Source organism: Phasianus colchicus, chromosome 2 (genome assembly GCF_987193195.1).
Source record: "Phasianus colchicus chromosome 2, bPhaCol1.hap1.1, whole genome shotgun sequence".
Taxonomy (NCBI): domain Eukaryota; kingdom Metazoa; phylum Chordata; class Aves; order Galliformes; family Phasianidae; genus Phasianus; species Phasianus colchicus.
Window position 1 is genome coordinate 62,266,750 of NC_143437.1, and position 16,815 is coordinate 62,283,564.

The 16,815-nt window shown below is 36.8% G+C and overlaps 1 protein-coding gene across 1 annotated transcript in view; it reads left to right on the forward strand.

The window, feature by feature from the left end:
* MAN1A1 (mannosidase alpha class 1A member 1) overlaps positions 1 to 16,815 on the forward strand; it is a 136,386-nt gene that overhangs the window by 57,552 nt on the left and 62,019 nt on the right. The gene's annotated exons all lie outside the window — the stretch shown is intronic.

A 16,815-nucleotide genomic window follows, 5' to 3' on the forward strand; every position in this document is an offset into this window, starting at 1 on the left:
TAGAAAAGACATGTTAAGAAAGAGAAGATAACTGTATGCTTATGTATACTTACGTGTGAAGGTCTTTAAAGCATTAATATCCCATTAATTTCTATTGTTTTCTTATGAATAGTTTTATAGGTTTTGTGACTACACTTTGTCATGGTTTCTAGAGAAGATTAAGAAGCACTTTTTGTCTAACATACAGTTATTTCTGTAACATATTTAGTGAAGGCTATACTGAGTGACAGGAACAATAATATTTAAAAATTTTAGTTTGGCACTTAAAAGTCTTTAATCATACTTGCGTAATTTCTTGTTCCTTATCTGTGGGTTATACTAATGTTTTAATGCAGGATCAACACTAGTTAAAACTCTTTATCTGTAAATTGAATTTATCTTGAGATTTCATTAAATCCAAATCAAAGAATTGCAGGAGTTGGAAGGAATCTTGAGAGATCATTGAGTCCAACTCCCCTGCTAAAGTAGGCTCCCTACAAAGAATCAATTTTTGGCAGTAACTCTGCAAAAGCCTAAAGATGTATAATTTTCAGTCATCTGCAAAATTCTCACATACTAGACCAAGATGTATTTTGAGCCCATTACATTAAATAATATTAAATTAAAAAACAAAAACAAAAACAAAGAAAAAAAACAATATATGCACCATAAAGTTTAAAATAGTGATAAAAGTTATCTTAGCAGCTACTATTGGATAATGTAATTAAGACAAAGTAGTTATGAGGAGACAATTTTTTTTGCTGACAGTATTGCCTAAAAAAGGTTACTATTTGTTTCTCATGATCCTATTCTGGATTTAGATGATACTGAAAACGCACTGAATTTAAAATATACTATTGTTTATATTTTAGCTTTTAAAATTTGCACTTAGACTCATTTCAAATTCACTTTTAATGAAAAAAAAAACACTGAGAGGTGGTTAGTAGCTGACTTCTTTGCCTTTACTACACATTGTTTTACTTAATATTACTTCTCTTGAAGGAAATCATTTATTCTTGTACAATAACTTGGCAGCCATAAATAAGCATACCTAAAGGTGTTTGCAGAATTGAAAGTTCTTCCAGTTCAAAAGATTCTGTGATTCTGTGAAGGAAGCTTTTTCTAAAGACATGCTGATTGGAACAAAAAAAAAAAAAAAAAAAAAAGCACATTTGCTTAGATTAGTCAAAGCAAGGAATGTAGAATAAAGGAAAGATGATTAAGTGTTTCAGCTCTGCTGAGAGAATTTCATAAGGTGAACTCATGCAGCTGCTAAGGAGTGACCAAAAACTTACTAGAACATTATAATTGGCCCTCTTCTTGGAGAGCTCTAACCACAGTCTCTTTATTGTGCAGCATCTGTGATGAGATATTCTTTTCTCTCCCACTATGAGAAACCCCTTGCACGAGCAGAAGTTCAAGGATGATGTCTGACTCATGTAGACTGCAGAGGAAAGAGCTTGAGCAGTACAGTGTAAGAAGGACATAAAAATATTAGCGTGCAAAGAAAGGCCACAAAGACAGTGTAGGGTCTGAAGGCCAAGATCTATAGCTGAGGTCCCCTGATTTGTTCAGCCCAGAGAAGAGGAGGGGAGGCCTGATGGCAAGCTCCAGCTTCCTCACGATGGGAGCTTTTCCAGTATGTTTTAATTAACTGGTTGTGACAGAAACAGAGAATATTTCTTGGCAGACAAGAGTTGGTGGAGGATTGTGTGTGAACCTTTAAATAAAATGGCAACTGTCTGCCAAGAAATGCCTGAGCCATTTGTCATCAGTGCTGTTGATTTCATTTATATGTTGATGGTTTATATCTTGTGTCTGTTAATGTGCAATCTCATTTTCAATCAGTGCATATTGTTTCTCCTAAATAACACATAGTCATTGCTTCTCAACTAGTCCTTCACTTTTACAAGGTAGCTTTACTATCATCTCTGGGTCTGGATTTATAGCAGCAATGAAATTCAAATAAAACTACTGTACAGATAAAATGAGGAAGCATTTAGAACAAAAGAAGTTACTTCACATAATGCATTATTATGTGGAACATTTTGCAATGGAATGTTAGTGATGATAATGCCTATTCTAATAATGATTCTAGTAATTAACAAAAACAAAACACAAACCTGATAGCTATGATTAGGGAGAGTCCTGAGCTCTTGCAGTCTGGGAAAGACACTGGCCAAGCCAGTAAGTGTTTTTCTTTACTCTGATAGAAATCTCCTATCTGAGGCAGAATGATATTCCTAAATAATAGTTGTCATAGTGACTTAGAGAGAGTAACTCAGTGTGCTTCCTCACGTCTCTCTTAAAAATCCTCTGCCTTTATCAGATGTGGAGAGGCTTCTTGATTTGCCTCTTAAGTTTGAGATACTGAAGCAATAACCAGCTGCTGCAGGTGGGAAGAGCTGGGTGAAGCTACTCTGATGGCAGACAAACCATCCAACAATGTGTAGTTTCCCATGCTCTTGGGTCAGTCCTCTGGTGCTGCTGACAGAGTCTGGTTGCTCCCACATCATTCTTTAATCTATTATGTCAGTGGGCATTCATAAGGGAATGGAAGCACTTGCATGCAAGTTGTTCAGTGAATTAAACTTTCTTAGTTAAAAGCTCATTTAACTATTTAAAACTCACTTATGAATATCTTAATTAAAGAAGTCTATGTTTCGTTAGAAGAAGTGACAGAAATAATTTTGAGCCCATTATAATAATTATTGTACTTCTAAATTACATTCCCATGGGTAATGATCCAAAGCTGCAACATGTTGTATGTTTCGCAACAATCTGTAAGTCCTAACTACTTAAGTAAATCCACCGTGCTCTAAAATGAACAAGGAGCATAGAAGTTTTAGATCCAGCTGGTAAATTCCCAGATTCCTTTGAAGATATTCTGTTTTCTGAATGGGATGACTAATTGTTTGGAACGTTTTTGGTTGGTTTTTTTTATTATTTAAAATACTTTGGATTCAGCAGCTGTTCCTGTTCTTCCTGCATAATATATCCTTTTTTCTGGGAGTAAAGACAGTTGTCTTCACTGGAGGAAGATAATAAAGTTGATTTTGATCAACTTGATGTTTATATTGCCATTTCTCTCCGTGACATGAAGTAGAAATGTGACAGATTTTTAACTACTCTGGCAGGATAGGGATATAGATTCTTTTGATTCAGAGCTGCTTTTGTCAGGCTGGCCACAAAAGTTGCTGACTTAATATAATACTTAGACACTCTACACCATTTAACTGTAACTGTTTTTATCTGGGTCTCCTTCTTTTATAGATGCATCACTTCATGGAGAATATTTAAATTCCATTTAAAAAACAAATAAACACAAAAAACCCACCAACATATAATTCATGATTTACCAGTGTTAGTAGCAGGAGGATTAAGTTTTCCACCTGTACATAGGTATCTGTTTCTGCCAATCAGATAATGTAAGTTTTAGTATAGATCCCTTGGGGATCTTATCTCACCAGTACGAGAATTTATCATGTTTTGTGTTCTGATTCCTTTCCCTTAACTTGACACTAACTAACAAGAGGACATTTCCTCTTATGTCTGGAAACTCGATTTCTGATGCCGTTCGAAACGTCAGGCATAGTGTGTATCAGTTCGATCACTTCATTGTGAATGCCACTGCTCCTTCCTCTTCAGAGACTGGCACTATAACTGCCTGTTTAGTAAAAAGTAAAAGACTTCTATTGCATTTAATTTTCTTCAGCGTTGTTTTAAGATTTGGATTATGTTTGCTACTTGCCATCCATCTGCTGCTACTATAAGTGATGCATCAGTATGTATATCAATATCTCAGTGGTGTCACATTTTAGTTCATTTAGTGCTCTGAAATGATCTTGGTGATTTGTTTTCATTATGATTTTCTTTTAAATTCCCATATTTTGTACAATCCTGGAATCATTCAGCTTGGAAGGGACCACAAGAGGTCATCTAGTTCAAGCCCAATAATGGAATGGTGCATTAGGGTTACTTTTTTAAGAACCTCTTCAAGAGTGACTCCTAGTGCAAATAGATTTTCTCTTTCAAAACTTGAGCAGTACCAAAGTGAACCTTTTGTTTATGACAGGGTGTTGAATTAGTGTGTGAAGCACCAGTTAGCAGAATGTCAAACTAAGTCAAGAGCTACTCTTTGTCTTATAACCTCTGAGTTTCTGCAAAAAATTATCATTACAGTGTATAGAAAGGTGGTTTGCTCTTCCTCATCTGCTCTGATGAAGTACTTAACAGTCTGCTCGAGAACAAAGGAGGATTTAATGTCACCATTATCTGTCTATACTGTCTTACTGTCTATAATCTCCATTAGTATTTCAGTCTCTTCATCACCTTTTATCATAATAGTCCTAATACTGATCTCTTTCTTTGCTAGCTGCATCAGAATATACTACAGAATTCCTATGGACTTGTATTTTACAGATGACCTCCTAAGATTTTGTCCTCTAAGACTACTCTTCTGTTGTTCCAAGTGGACTTCTCTTCAGTCTTCCATTTCTGTCTCAAGTTCCTGCTATTAATAACCATGCCTATTGATTATAAACCCACCTCAATTTAATATGTTCCCTATACTGTGAAAGCTTCCTCATTCCTGATATTCTCTCCCCTTTTTCCCAATGCTACTTGCTTAGCTGCTCTACACAACCCTACCTCTCTAGATAGCTGCACACAAAATGCTAGGACGTTTCAAAGAACTGTAACAGAGATGCTCCTTTTCACTTTCATACTTAATGTTCCTTCTCTCCCTGCTCCAGAATTATTGATACACATATGCATACTTTGACGGGGAAAGCCTATCCAAATGAAACCTTGTGGAAGCTCTGCAATCTATTCATCTGGCGAGCAATCTACCATCATCACCAACAATTTTTGTACATTATAATAAACACTTTCACATACTATACTGATGTAAAGTGAAAACAGAGGCAACTCGCATCAATTCAGTAAATTGTTAACCGCTGAAGTTCAACATAAGTACAATTTTCTTTGAGCTGTTTGTCGTTAACATGAATACTTATAGCAGTGATTCCCAGAGCAGGAAGGGCAAAGCAGCTGTGGTGTAAACCTGTTTCAGCTGCCATTTGTAAACCTCTACCAGGAGGAGAAAGAAACCAGGAGCCCTGATTTGGGTCTGAAAAACATGGGTTTAGAATTGACCTGTATATTTATTCTTTATCACATTTAATGGATTTTCTTTTGCACAACTAAAAGTACATTGTGTGCTTGGAGAGTTCTTTTGGAAAAAAGAAAATAACTTGGTTTGCCTAATGACAAACTTATTTGAAAGGTCTTTGCATTCGTTTAATGTCTTCAGGAATAAGTAAACAAACACTTTATTGCTCATTTCACTGATTTAAACAAAAATTCCTGCTTACTTCCAGACTTACCATAGCTGGATGCCAAAGGTAGTAAACTTAAATGGGAGAATGGATGATAATGAGAGCTAAATAATATCTGATTGTAATAGCTGGTGTGGTTGACATGAACACCTGAGCTATGCTACTAAATAGAACTGACAGTGAGCTGGTTTGTTTGTTCTGAGGACTTGGCTCTCAACCAATTCCCGTAGTTTCACTTGTTTGCGGTTCTGCAGAACAGTTGGAGAGGGGCATGTCTGAGAGTGGTAGTGGCGTGGGTGCTTTCCTTTTGAGTAGCAGTTCTAGGTAGATCCAGAAGAGGAACTGTTTGTGTGATATGCTATTAACAGTCTGTCCACAGACCATGTATCTGCAAAGAAATTTGAAGATATTTGTCTTTCACTTATCTCAGTATTCAGTTTTGTCATTTTATAGCACCAAATGCAACTTTAATAAGAAGAATAAAACCATATTGTCTGAAGAGTCGGTAGGATTGTCCTGTTCTGAAGATTTAATTAAGAAAACTTACAACATATGGTTAAATACAATACTCCTGGCTCTGTGGAGCTGGTTGCAAGCAGTGTTAGCATTGTTGCAAATATACTATCTTTATCTAAAGAATCATGTCTGTACATAAGCTTACAACCAAAAATCTGTCTTATTTCTGCAAATGAAAGCAACATTGAAGTATCTCAGCTGATGCTGACAGAGACAATAGAGGGGAATTAACTTGCCCTCATTTAATCTAGGCTATGTCAGAAATATGGAAAATTTCATTCTCTCTGTGAATGTATTATAAAAGTTCAGTTAGATGGCTCAAAAGTAATAAGTAAGAAATTGTATTGAATCATTTAACTGATTTCACCTCCCTCCTCCACCCCCTGCCCCCCCCCCCCCAAAAAAAAAAAAGAAAAAGAGAAAAATACTGTGCATCTTCATTTTCTTCTGGACATGCATTAACTCTTCATTTTTTCATCTTCTTCATCTCTATATTTCAGAATATCTAGCTATTTTTATTATTATATATTTTTCTTATTTTTAATAATAATATGATTAGCTAAGATCCCATTTTGTGTTATGCCTCCACTGACTGACTGATCTGGAGGTTACTTTTCATTAAGTTTGGAGTTAAGTAGGCTTTCTCTCCTTATTAGCTCAGTATAGAAGACAAAAGTATAACTAGCAGATGTCTCTAGTTTTCATTCTACAGGAAAATATCAAGGTGTTCCATCAGATTTCCAAATCTGACTTTCTCAATTACTCCTTCTACTTTTGTATCTTTTTGTGGAAAGTTAAATTACTTATATTAAAGAAATTGAAGTATATTGTAAAATTGGGAAATGTTCCTAAAAAAAAAAAAAAAAAAAAAAAGAGAGAGAGAGAGAGAGAGAGAAATTAGTGAAATGGATCAGTATTAGTTACAACCTTAGTCTTTTTACATGAGTTCATGGGATTTGGACCAAGGAATACAGTTATATGTTGGAGAGGTATTCTGGGAAAAGATGCTTTCTTCCTTTGTCTGACAATATTGTATGTGAAGAGTACTTCTGAAAACTACAACTATCCTGGGGAGAAACTACTGTCATACTTCCTATTCTTGCTGAACTTTAAGAAAAGAAACATTTCTTTGCGGTATTTACATTTATCCTAGGATGTCATGGCATTTGTTGAGAGATTCTGGGAAGATGCTGTAGTATGCACCACACTCCAGGAAGAGGTTAAACAAATCAAATTCCTGTTTGACCATCTAGTCTAAATCTACCCTCTTCCAGTTTAAAACCATTTCCCCTTGTCCTGTCTCTACATACCCTTCTAAAAAGTCCCTCCTTAGCTTTCCTGTAGGCCCCCTTCAGGTACTAGAAGTACACTTCAGGTACATCCTTCTCTCCAAATTGGAAAGATATGGATATGATGGGTTGACTATTCAGTGGTTGAAATGGTAGAGCATGATCTAGCTGCGTGTGTCCCTGTTCATTGCAGAGGAGTTAGACTAGATGGCCTTTAAAGATCCCTTCCAACTCTAGGAATTCTATAATTCTATGAAATTGGCTATTTGAATGATCAGATTAGAGATTCATTACAAAACACCACATTCTCTGCCATATGCAAATTCTGGGGCTTCAAGTTAACTGAAAATCACTGAGAAAATTGAATGCCTCACATCAGAAGCAGACATTATTGCTATTTTTGCATGTTCTTTATGCCTCCAACAATAGGTACAGATAATGGCATATTTGCTACAGAAGACAGATATACTTTTAGCCTCCTTTGGATTTAGCAATACATCTTGCCCAGCGATCTGAAACAGATACAAGCAAGGCTCGTTGGCTTTATGCTCGTTGGCATAAACTCTTGGGATCAATTTATGGGAAGTGCTAATTGACCTGGCTTTGGGCTGTTTGTTTGTTTTTGTCAAAATCATGCTTTTCAAACAAAAGAAATCTGAAACATTTGTAAGGAAAACTAAGGAGGGGTTTTTACTTTTAGGAACTGCAGGAATCCACATACTATTTGTGTGCCATGTGTTTGTGAAAAATGCAACCGTTGAGTAATATTGATAAATTTTGTGGTTGATAAATGAACCCAGTTCCTGTCTCTACTGTGCCAAAAGCTTTTCTCTGCCATACACAGACTGTATTTGCACCCTATGTGCAAATGATTGAGTAGTAACTTGGAAAAGATGTTCACATGAAAAATGCTGAGCCACTTCCAGTGCAATTGCTGCCAGAGGGGAATTTTGGTATTTGGCAGGTGGTCACCCCTGAAAGGAGCTATCACGATTCCTCAAGTCAGTAAATATAAAATACACAGAAATGGGCAATTTGCAAACCTTTCTCCAGCCAAAAACTGAGAAGAGGATGAACGAAATCACTTCAGTGAAGACTTGAAGGATTAAAGAGAGGAGTAATATTAGCGCCAGTGTTGCTTTCCTCAATGAAAATACTGTAGAATATATTTAAACAGCAGATTTAAGTTCCTTAGCTCACTGTTTACATTGGAAGTTTTTTGTAAATAAATATTTTAGTTTTGTATTTCCACGGCTGTTATCTGGTTAGTTATCACAGAATCATAGAATGGCTTGGGTTGGAAGGGACCCCAAGAATCATCAAGTTTCAACCCTCCTGCACAGGCAGGGCCACCAACCTCCAAATCTGGTACTAGATCAGTTTGCCCTATCCAACCTGGCCTTGAACACTTCGAGGGGCAGAGCATCCACAACCTCTCTGGCAGCCTGTACTGCTCTCTCTGTAAAGAACTTCTCCCTGACACCCAATCTAAACCTTCCCTCCTTGAGCTTAAAACCATTCCCCCTTATTTTATCACTATCTTGTTATTATCTTACTAATTAATTTTCTATTAATGCATAAGATGTAAGAAGTCAAGAGGTAGTGAAGATATTCTGAAGAACTTGGTTTTTATGTTTATGTACATCTGTGATGTTCTCCACTCAAACATCGGTTGCTTGTTCAGCCACCTGACTTTGATAATCTCTTCAACTAGTAATTGATTAGATGGTACAAAGCAGGGATTCTCATAATTCACCTTACTATAATAAAAAAAAAAAACCAACCACATGTAAACTGACAAAACTTTGAAGTAAACAGGGAAGACCATTTCAGCAGCAGTGTGACTGAAGTGGAGTCAATCTTCAGTTTACAAAAACCAAACTTCCTTCTGGCATCATGGGCCAATTCTGTTGCATTTCATGAATCAGATACATTGAGCTACCAAATGACTTTGTAACCATTAATATGAAGAACTGAATGTATTTGGTTTGTTTGTTTTCTTCAGCCTTTAGGCTGTCATCTACTTTTGTAGGCTAAATAAGATAACAACACTAGTTGTTTTGGAAGCTGGTTCAGTTCTGCTAGTGGTTTAAAGTCGTGTTTTTTTCCTTGGGGGGCATGTTGTTCTTAATTTTTGCAAGCATGGCTAGATAATTTTACAGTCCAGTGGATCCTCAGGATCATTGTGTGATAAGAAAATGCTGTGAAATTCATTCTCTTCCATTTTTCTTTAAAAATCCTTTTTTGTTTTCTTCAAACCAACAGCTGCAAAACAAAGTCAGCAGCTCACAATGACATTTCTTAAAAGATGCTGTTTTCCCAACTTCTTCTTAAAAACACTATTCATAGTATACAGACAATTCCAGCCTTTTTCCTTTATTATGCAAAAGTTGTGAATAACTCAGGCCTTCTCATCAGCATTTGCAGCTTTTAGGATATCTTTTGCAAACATCAGTCAGACTGTGCTCAGTCTTTTCTCTCCATAGTTGCTTTTATTTCCATTTATATTCAAGAGGGATCAACAAATAATCTTACTGATTCTAGATAAGATCAATAACTCCTGAGATGCTGCAGGCAAACATTGCCAGACTGCTACAGGAGACTAGGGATGGTAGTCAGAACAGCGGGGCAGACATAGTCTAATATTAAGTGCCATCGGACATTCTGATTTGCTCAAAGATTGTTTGCTAATATGATTATTAAATGGCCCAATGATGGAAGAACTTATTGAGATAGGAAGAATTCTTTGCTCAACCAGTTCTTTTTCGATGGTCTATGACCATCGGTGATTGAAGAAATGAATGTAGATCATTCTAAGTCATGCTTATAAGACATTTTTTTCATAACCATATCCAACTTGAAAGGCAGATACATTACCATTATCTTTTAATTTACATACTACAAACTAGAAAAATAATCAAGTGAAACCTTCTTGGTTGGCCATGAGAAGTCTTCAGTCAAAAATGAAACAGTAAAACTATGTCAGGATTTTGGGTAAAAACAGAAAGAGCTTATAGAACTGTCATGCTTTTTTTTTTTTCCCCCTCCTTGGGTGGGGGGGAAGGGAGAGAAGGGGTGGGGAGAGGGAAAGAAACATAATAATTCCTACTAATTATAGTATGTGTATTACCTCAAAACTTTATGATTACTTATAACCATCATTTCCTCCAAATATACATTGCATGTATACATACATTCAAAAATAATATAATGCTCATCTTTGGAAAGACCATTTCATGGCTATTTAGTTACAGGAATGAATTCAAAATTTAACTGTTTGGGGGAAGGGGGGGGAGGGAGAAAACAAAAACTTTTGTAGGAAATTCAGAGAAACTAATTGATTTGCTCATAAATTTATTACTTACTAGCAGCACTGCTCTTCAATCAGAGCAGTTGTTTTTGATGTTTAAGAATTGGAAATGTGTGCTTGCCTTCTTATATTTTAGCCACTTAGTTTTATAGCTTGTCCAGTAAGAGAAATAGTCTTAGAGTAAACAGTGAGTAATTGAATTAGTCTGCCTGATGATTTAACTTACAACATAAAAGTAGCTTCTTAAATTATGGTTTTCTTCTCTTGAAGCATTCTCTTTGACTTACATTAAAAGAAGTGCAAGAGAGTTCACGTTTCTTATATTTAATTTTAGAAAAATACAAAAGCACTTTCTTTAGGCTTGTTTTGGATGTACACATTATTCATCAGACAGACCAGTGACTACTGTTTGTCAGAGAAATATCAACAGTAATAACACCCTGAGCTAGGAAAGCATCATTATCCTTTTCTACTATACAAGAGACTTTTTTCTAGTTATGTTACTTGTGTAAAAAATCAGGAAGATGGTGTGTGGTCTTGTGAAGAAAGGAACTAAGAAGGATGTTAAATTTTAATGTTCATCTCCCCTGAAAAATAGCATCTCAGAAATGCATGATCAATGCAGCTGCTAGTGCTAGAGCTCGCCTGTCACAAAATAAAGTAAAACTGTTTGAACAGAGCTGCAAATCCAGTCTGAGTTTATTCAAATTACACATTCTCAATCCCATTGCTTTTAATGAATTTTGCCAAAAGAAATGAAAAATATGTTCTTTGGTTTTGGTTGTTGTGACTGAGAGACTACTGAAAACTTACAGCTGGAGCAAATAAACTTCCTGTTCCTTTTCCATATATCTAAAAGTGAGATAGAAACAGTTTGTAGCTGCTTGTTGCATAGGAAGGTCAATTAGTTTTATGTCTGATGACATGTTCCTAAGTTATCCTTGCTGTAAATCTATCAGACTAACAGTGGGCATTGTCTTTGTACTTGCAATCATTATACTTTTTGAAATATATATGATGTTTCCAGTATCTGAGGTCACAAAATTTGGAAATTCCTGTATCAGCTTTAGTATAAGAATTAAAAGAACCTTTTATTGTTTAAATACTGAATAGCTTTAATATACAAAGTTAATTTTGAATACTCATTAAATCTGATATATGTTTAAACAATAGAAGAAACACTCTAAAAGATTAGTTTAATTTAATCTTGTATCCATGAGCACATCCAATTAATGGTCAGTGGAACTGCCAAAGCAGTAAAAGCAGAAGATCTCTTTAAAAAACATTAGAGTAAACTTTAATGCAAATGAAAGTACTTAGGCTTTTTGTGTTTAATGAAGACAAACCCTCTAATTCTATGCCCAACATCATTATTTGTTCTTAACCAAAGTATTTAGACATGTCTGTTTGGGTTCTCATCCCTTGTTCCTGGGCCCTAATCTGCATCATTGCAAGTGAATTAGTTTACTGCTTGCTTCTTTCTGGAGCAAGTCACCATTGCACTGTAAAAGAGGTAGGAGGCTCTGGACATCGCTGGTTTGTTCCAGAGTCCACTGAAACTGTACTATGAATAAAAGTTCACTTAAGACTGTCCTGTGACACTGTCCTGTACATGCCCCCGTGCTCTGCTTCCACCCATGTATAACTTTCACCTGTAGTCTCTAGAAAATACAATCCTTTCACTATCTGGAGCACTTCAAGTCGGGGGGAAAAAAAAGAAAAAAAAGTTTTATTTCTTGGGGCCCCAGCACTATCACTGGAGAAACAGGACAATTGCTCTGCAGCGGCTGGCACAGCCCTCTTCAGAGGGAACAAGCCCTGAGATAGGTGTAGAAGAGCTAGTCTGTGCTACCTGGTCTGTGTGCCAAGACAATACAGACACTGTCAGAAGTTTTAACCATTTGAGGCTGGCTTTTTAGTGATACCAGTACCTGATTTACTTAAAATGATTGTGATAGTGTCAGATTGTGTTGCCAGACTGTGTGTTGATTCAGGAAGATTCCCTTTTGACAGGAGCCAGAGTAAAGAGGCAGGGTAGTTTGTTTTCTTTTTCCATAGGTTCATCAAGCTACCTGTTTGCTATAATCCAACTCAAAGAAGCTGGTAGAATATGGGAGACCTTGAGCTTTGGAAGGTAACCCCCCCATCAATGAACCATGCAGGGTAATTGCACTTTTGCTGCTTTCTCCCTGCTCTGGTCTGCTATTTGAGAATCCCTTCATTAAGCTATTATTCTAATTCTGGAGTAATTTTTTGGAAAAAAATGAGTTGAAGAACAATAAAAGTAGGAATACTCAGTATCCTTTACATGTTGTTGTACTTATATAGTTAATAAGCATCATTTAAAACTCTATTAGCAAGTGGAACAATCTTACAAGTATCATGGAATAAAGGCTGAAACAAACAGCTCTCATTTGCTGTTAGGTAACATTGAAAAGCAAACAGAACTTCCTTTACCTATAGAGTGATTTTTCTTTTACAGAGTGTCTTTTACATGTGCTCTATGATCATAGTTTATAGTATTTCTCTGAATCACTTAATGGTGGAATTAAAAGATAAAGTCAAATTTACAAAGCTAGGAATGAATCTTCAGTTAGCACTTTATGCTACATTAAGAATGTAATTATTGATTCACCATGTAATGTTTATTAGGCTTCTCCACCCATCCCTCCCTTTCACACAGATGGTGTTGCAAATCACCTCTCAGCAGTCACCTGCTTGAAAGGAGAGTTTCATATGCAAAGTGTTATTCTTTGTTTAGATATGATAGTTTGCAAGATATAAAATGAGGCAGCTATTTAAATTTGTTGTTCCAGCACTTGGTCTGGGTATACAAGATTAAATAAAAAGAAAATTAGGAAGCAGATGCTTGTGGTTTAACAGATGAACTGTGCTAAAAGATATTCCTCATTACTGGTGGATATAAGTAATTTTACTAAGGCAGCTGTTTCCTTAATCATGAAAAACACAAATCTCTAAGATGGCATCCAGATGTTTTCTGTATTGCTTCACAATATAATGAGTTTCCATTGTATATGCAGTATTTCTAATTCTATTCATATTTACTTATGTCCAATATATTTTAAAATACGTGTATCATCTAACTTAAGTATAGAAGACCTGAGCGCTAAACATATAACATATGTTGTTCTCTCAGCCTGTATGCCTGGTGCTAGTCCAGTGGTTACTCCTGGAGATGATGATGATGTTTGTGTCTCTAACCAGCATCCAAGGATTTGAATACCAGATTTCTGTAGGTTGCTGGAAGTTTTGTTTTGTGGGGGTGAAAGAGGAGATATGGGTCTGTCCAAGTTATCTGAACAACAAACAGGTAAACTGCCCAGAGAGGCTGTGGATGCCCCGTCCCTGGAGGTGTTCAAGGCCAGATTAGATGGGGCCCTGGGCAGCCTGGTCTAGCATTAGGTGGGAAGGTTGATGGCCCTGCATGTGGCAGGGGGGTTGGAGATTCATGATCCTTGAAGTCCCTTCCAACCCTGGCAATTCTGTGATTCTGTGATTCTGTAAACAGGTAAAAACAGATTTAAAACTTAGACTGGCTCTTAGGTTTGGACTTAGTTTTCTGTTTTCACTGAGGCTGCTGACAGTTTTAATTCCTGCTAGTTTGCCATCTGCCCTTGGCAGAAACATCATTCGGCGGGAGGTCTGGGATTTCAGCCTCTTCAGTGATTCATTTCTATTTCTGACAAGACATAAGAACGGCATCCTAAATCTTTGACAGAGATTTACTTACCCTGAGCTATGTTATAATTTATTTATTTGGGGTTGTGTGGGATTTCAGAAACTTAAAATTTAAGCATGGCTTTTTTAGGCACGAGTCTTGCTACTCGTGGTTTGGATCTCTGGAGCCAGCTACCATAGGATGGTTCATCTGCACACGTGTAGCAAATTCAGGTCATTACTCAACTTGCAAACTACACCGTTTGAAAATTAAGGCCACCCTGAATTTAGAGTGAAATGTTCTTAAAGGCTTTTATACCTAAATCATTGCTTCTATTACAGGCAATTGTTAAAGTTTAATTTATTCATCTCCACCTTTTCTTAGATTGTCACAACACAGGTAATAGTAAGTGACCAGCCCTTGAGCTTTCTAGGCGCTAATGTGTTGTGGCTTAACTTTCAATTGTGAGTATGCATAAGCTTTAAAACAGTTAATGGTTTCTTGACATTGGTAGATAAATTAGCAGTTACTCTAATGTAAAGTTCTTTGTAGCTGAGTAAGCGATCTTAAATACATATAAGTAGCAAAAAAGGAAATAACCAAATATAAGTAGACCAAAGTCTTCCTTTATGATTTTTTAATTCTACTCCTATTTAGCAATTCATTCTTATTTTAAAGTATGCGTCAAGCATGCATATTACTGCACATTAATATTTATTTGTTTTATACCTTGCTTACTTTCTTGCAGTTTGTATACTTACTAGTGACTTTCCTTGAAATAAACTTTTTGATCAGAAAGTATTTAGATTTTTTTTTAGTTAAAAAAAATTCTGAAGTAATTACATGTGTTAGCTACTGCTGATAACTTGAGGGGTTTTGTGTTCTGCTTGTTGCTATGTACATTTGGATTAAATCTGGAAATCTCTCACTAATCCAGTTACTTCCATTTGATTAATTTCTCCATGGTCTTTTCTACCGGGGAGGGACTCTTCATGGTACTTTGCGATTTCTTTGGTACAATAATCAGCTAGAAAGGAAAATTAATTTTCTTGTCATCAGTAAAACCGTAACAACAACAACAACTGAATACAGGTTTTTTTTCAGTTGTAATCAAATTTTTGTAATAAGCATCTTTGCATAGATTTGTTTCAGAACAAGATATTAGGTTAATGTATGTTTTAGGTCTCTTAATAGGATAACAGATGCTCTTCATTGTGGAATAATATCCATGGATATTATAGCATACTGCTTATTATGTGGTATGGTCCCTAAAAGCTGGAAACCAGCAGGTTCTGGAGTATCCTATACAAATCTAAACACTTCTCTGTTATTTCCACACATTTTGAAGAAGACGTGCTGCTCTAATGTGTTACAAATGAGATGGAATTGTGGCTCACAGAAACCGCAGGCTATCTGAATCTCCCATGACTGCAGGATCCAGGGAGGTTCTTTGCATACTTGAAGATCAAGATTTTTGAAAGCTGGAAGTTGCTGTTCCCCTTTCTGAGCTGACACATCACCTTAGGTGCTAAGAGCTCTCAAAAGCTCTAATGAGTGCTCTAATGCCTGTTGCCGTCATGAATGTATTAAATACAAACTTCGGATTCCCGTAACAAAGAGCTTGTTAAAAACACTGTCCTGTGGCTATTTCAGCCTTCAACTGAGATAAGAATTCTCCTGCAACTGCAGGATCTGCATTTTCCAGCTTATCTTATCTGGAAACCAGTGTGTGTATCTGTCTTTTATAATTTTACACCCAGCACTGTGTGGCAGCAGATGCTTAACAAGATTCTGGGAATGGCTGAAGGTGGTGATTGTTTTTAAACATAATGTTCCTCCTGCTTTATTTACCTGATGTTGTTCTTATATGTGAGAGATTTGAATGAAAACTATCACGGCTTTGAGGGTTATAATGAGAGAAAAGTGGTTGAGATTATTTATGTCTCTGAGTCTTTTCGATGTAGCTCTTTTCTGGAACTTTTCTGATGTCACCTGATTCCAAGAAGCCCCTCTGCTGTGCAGTGTATCAGCCCTCTGTGTGCTCCCTCTGCCGGCATCCCTGTGTGACAAGAAACCTGCTGGGGTCTTCTGCATGTGGCCAGTGATTGGTGGCTACTGTGTGGAAATTCTTGTTAAAATAAAACCCTGCTTTGTCCAGTCAAAATTCTTATTTGAGGGTGTGGCAAACCACACTTTGTGAGGAAGTCGAATTATGCTTTGTCATGATTCACTTTTCCAGATCAAAGTCAGCTCTTCCCTTCCCAGGCCCAGATTCCCTTCCCAGACCGGGCTGCCCTGCTGGAGGCTGCAGCTTCAGCCCCACAGGGATGTAGGTGCTCTAGTAGGGGATCTTGTGCAGGCCCTGTGCCTCTGCAAGGGGCTTTCCAGCATCCAGCCATGTCCCTGAACACAGGGAAAATATTCAAAATGGATTCTCCAGCACTTCTGGATGTGAGTGCACAATAAATACACTTGCAGCTGCGTAGGTCTGAGGTGGTGTCTGCTTGGAATCCAGCTGTCAGTTTCTACACCAAAGTAACTCATTGCAATGCCTGAGTTCAGAAGTGTTGCTGGCTTGCAGCACAGGTCTTTAATAACTGACTTGGCTCAGTCAGAATTCAGTGAGAGTTGGCTGGAATTAACCCCCAACCCACCTGTTACAGTCAAAGCAACAGGAACTGTAAAACAGATCATTGCTGCCGA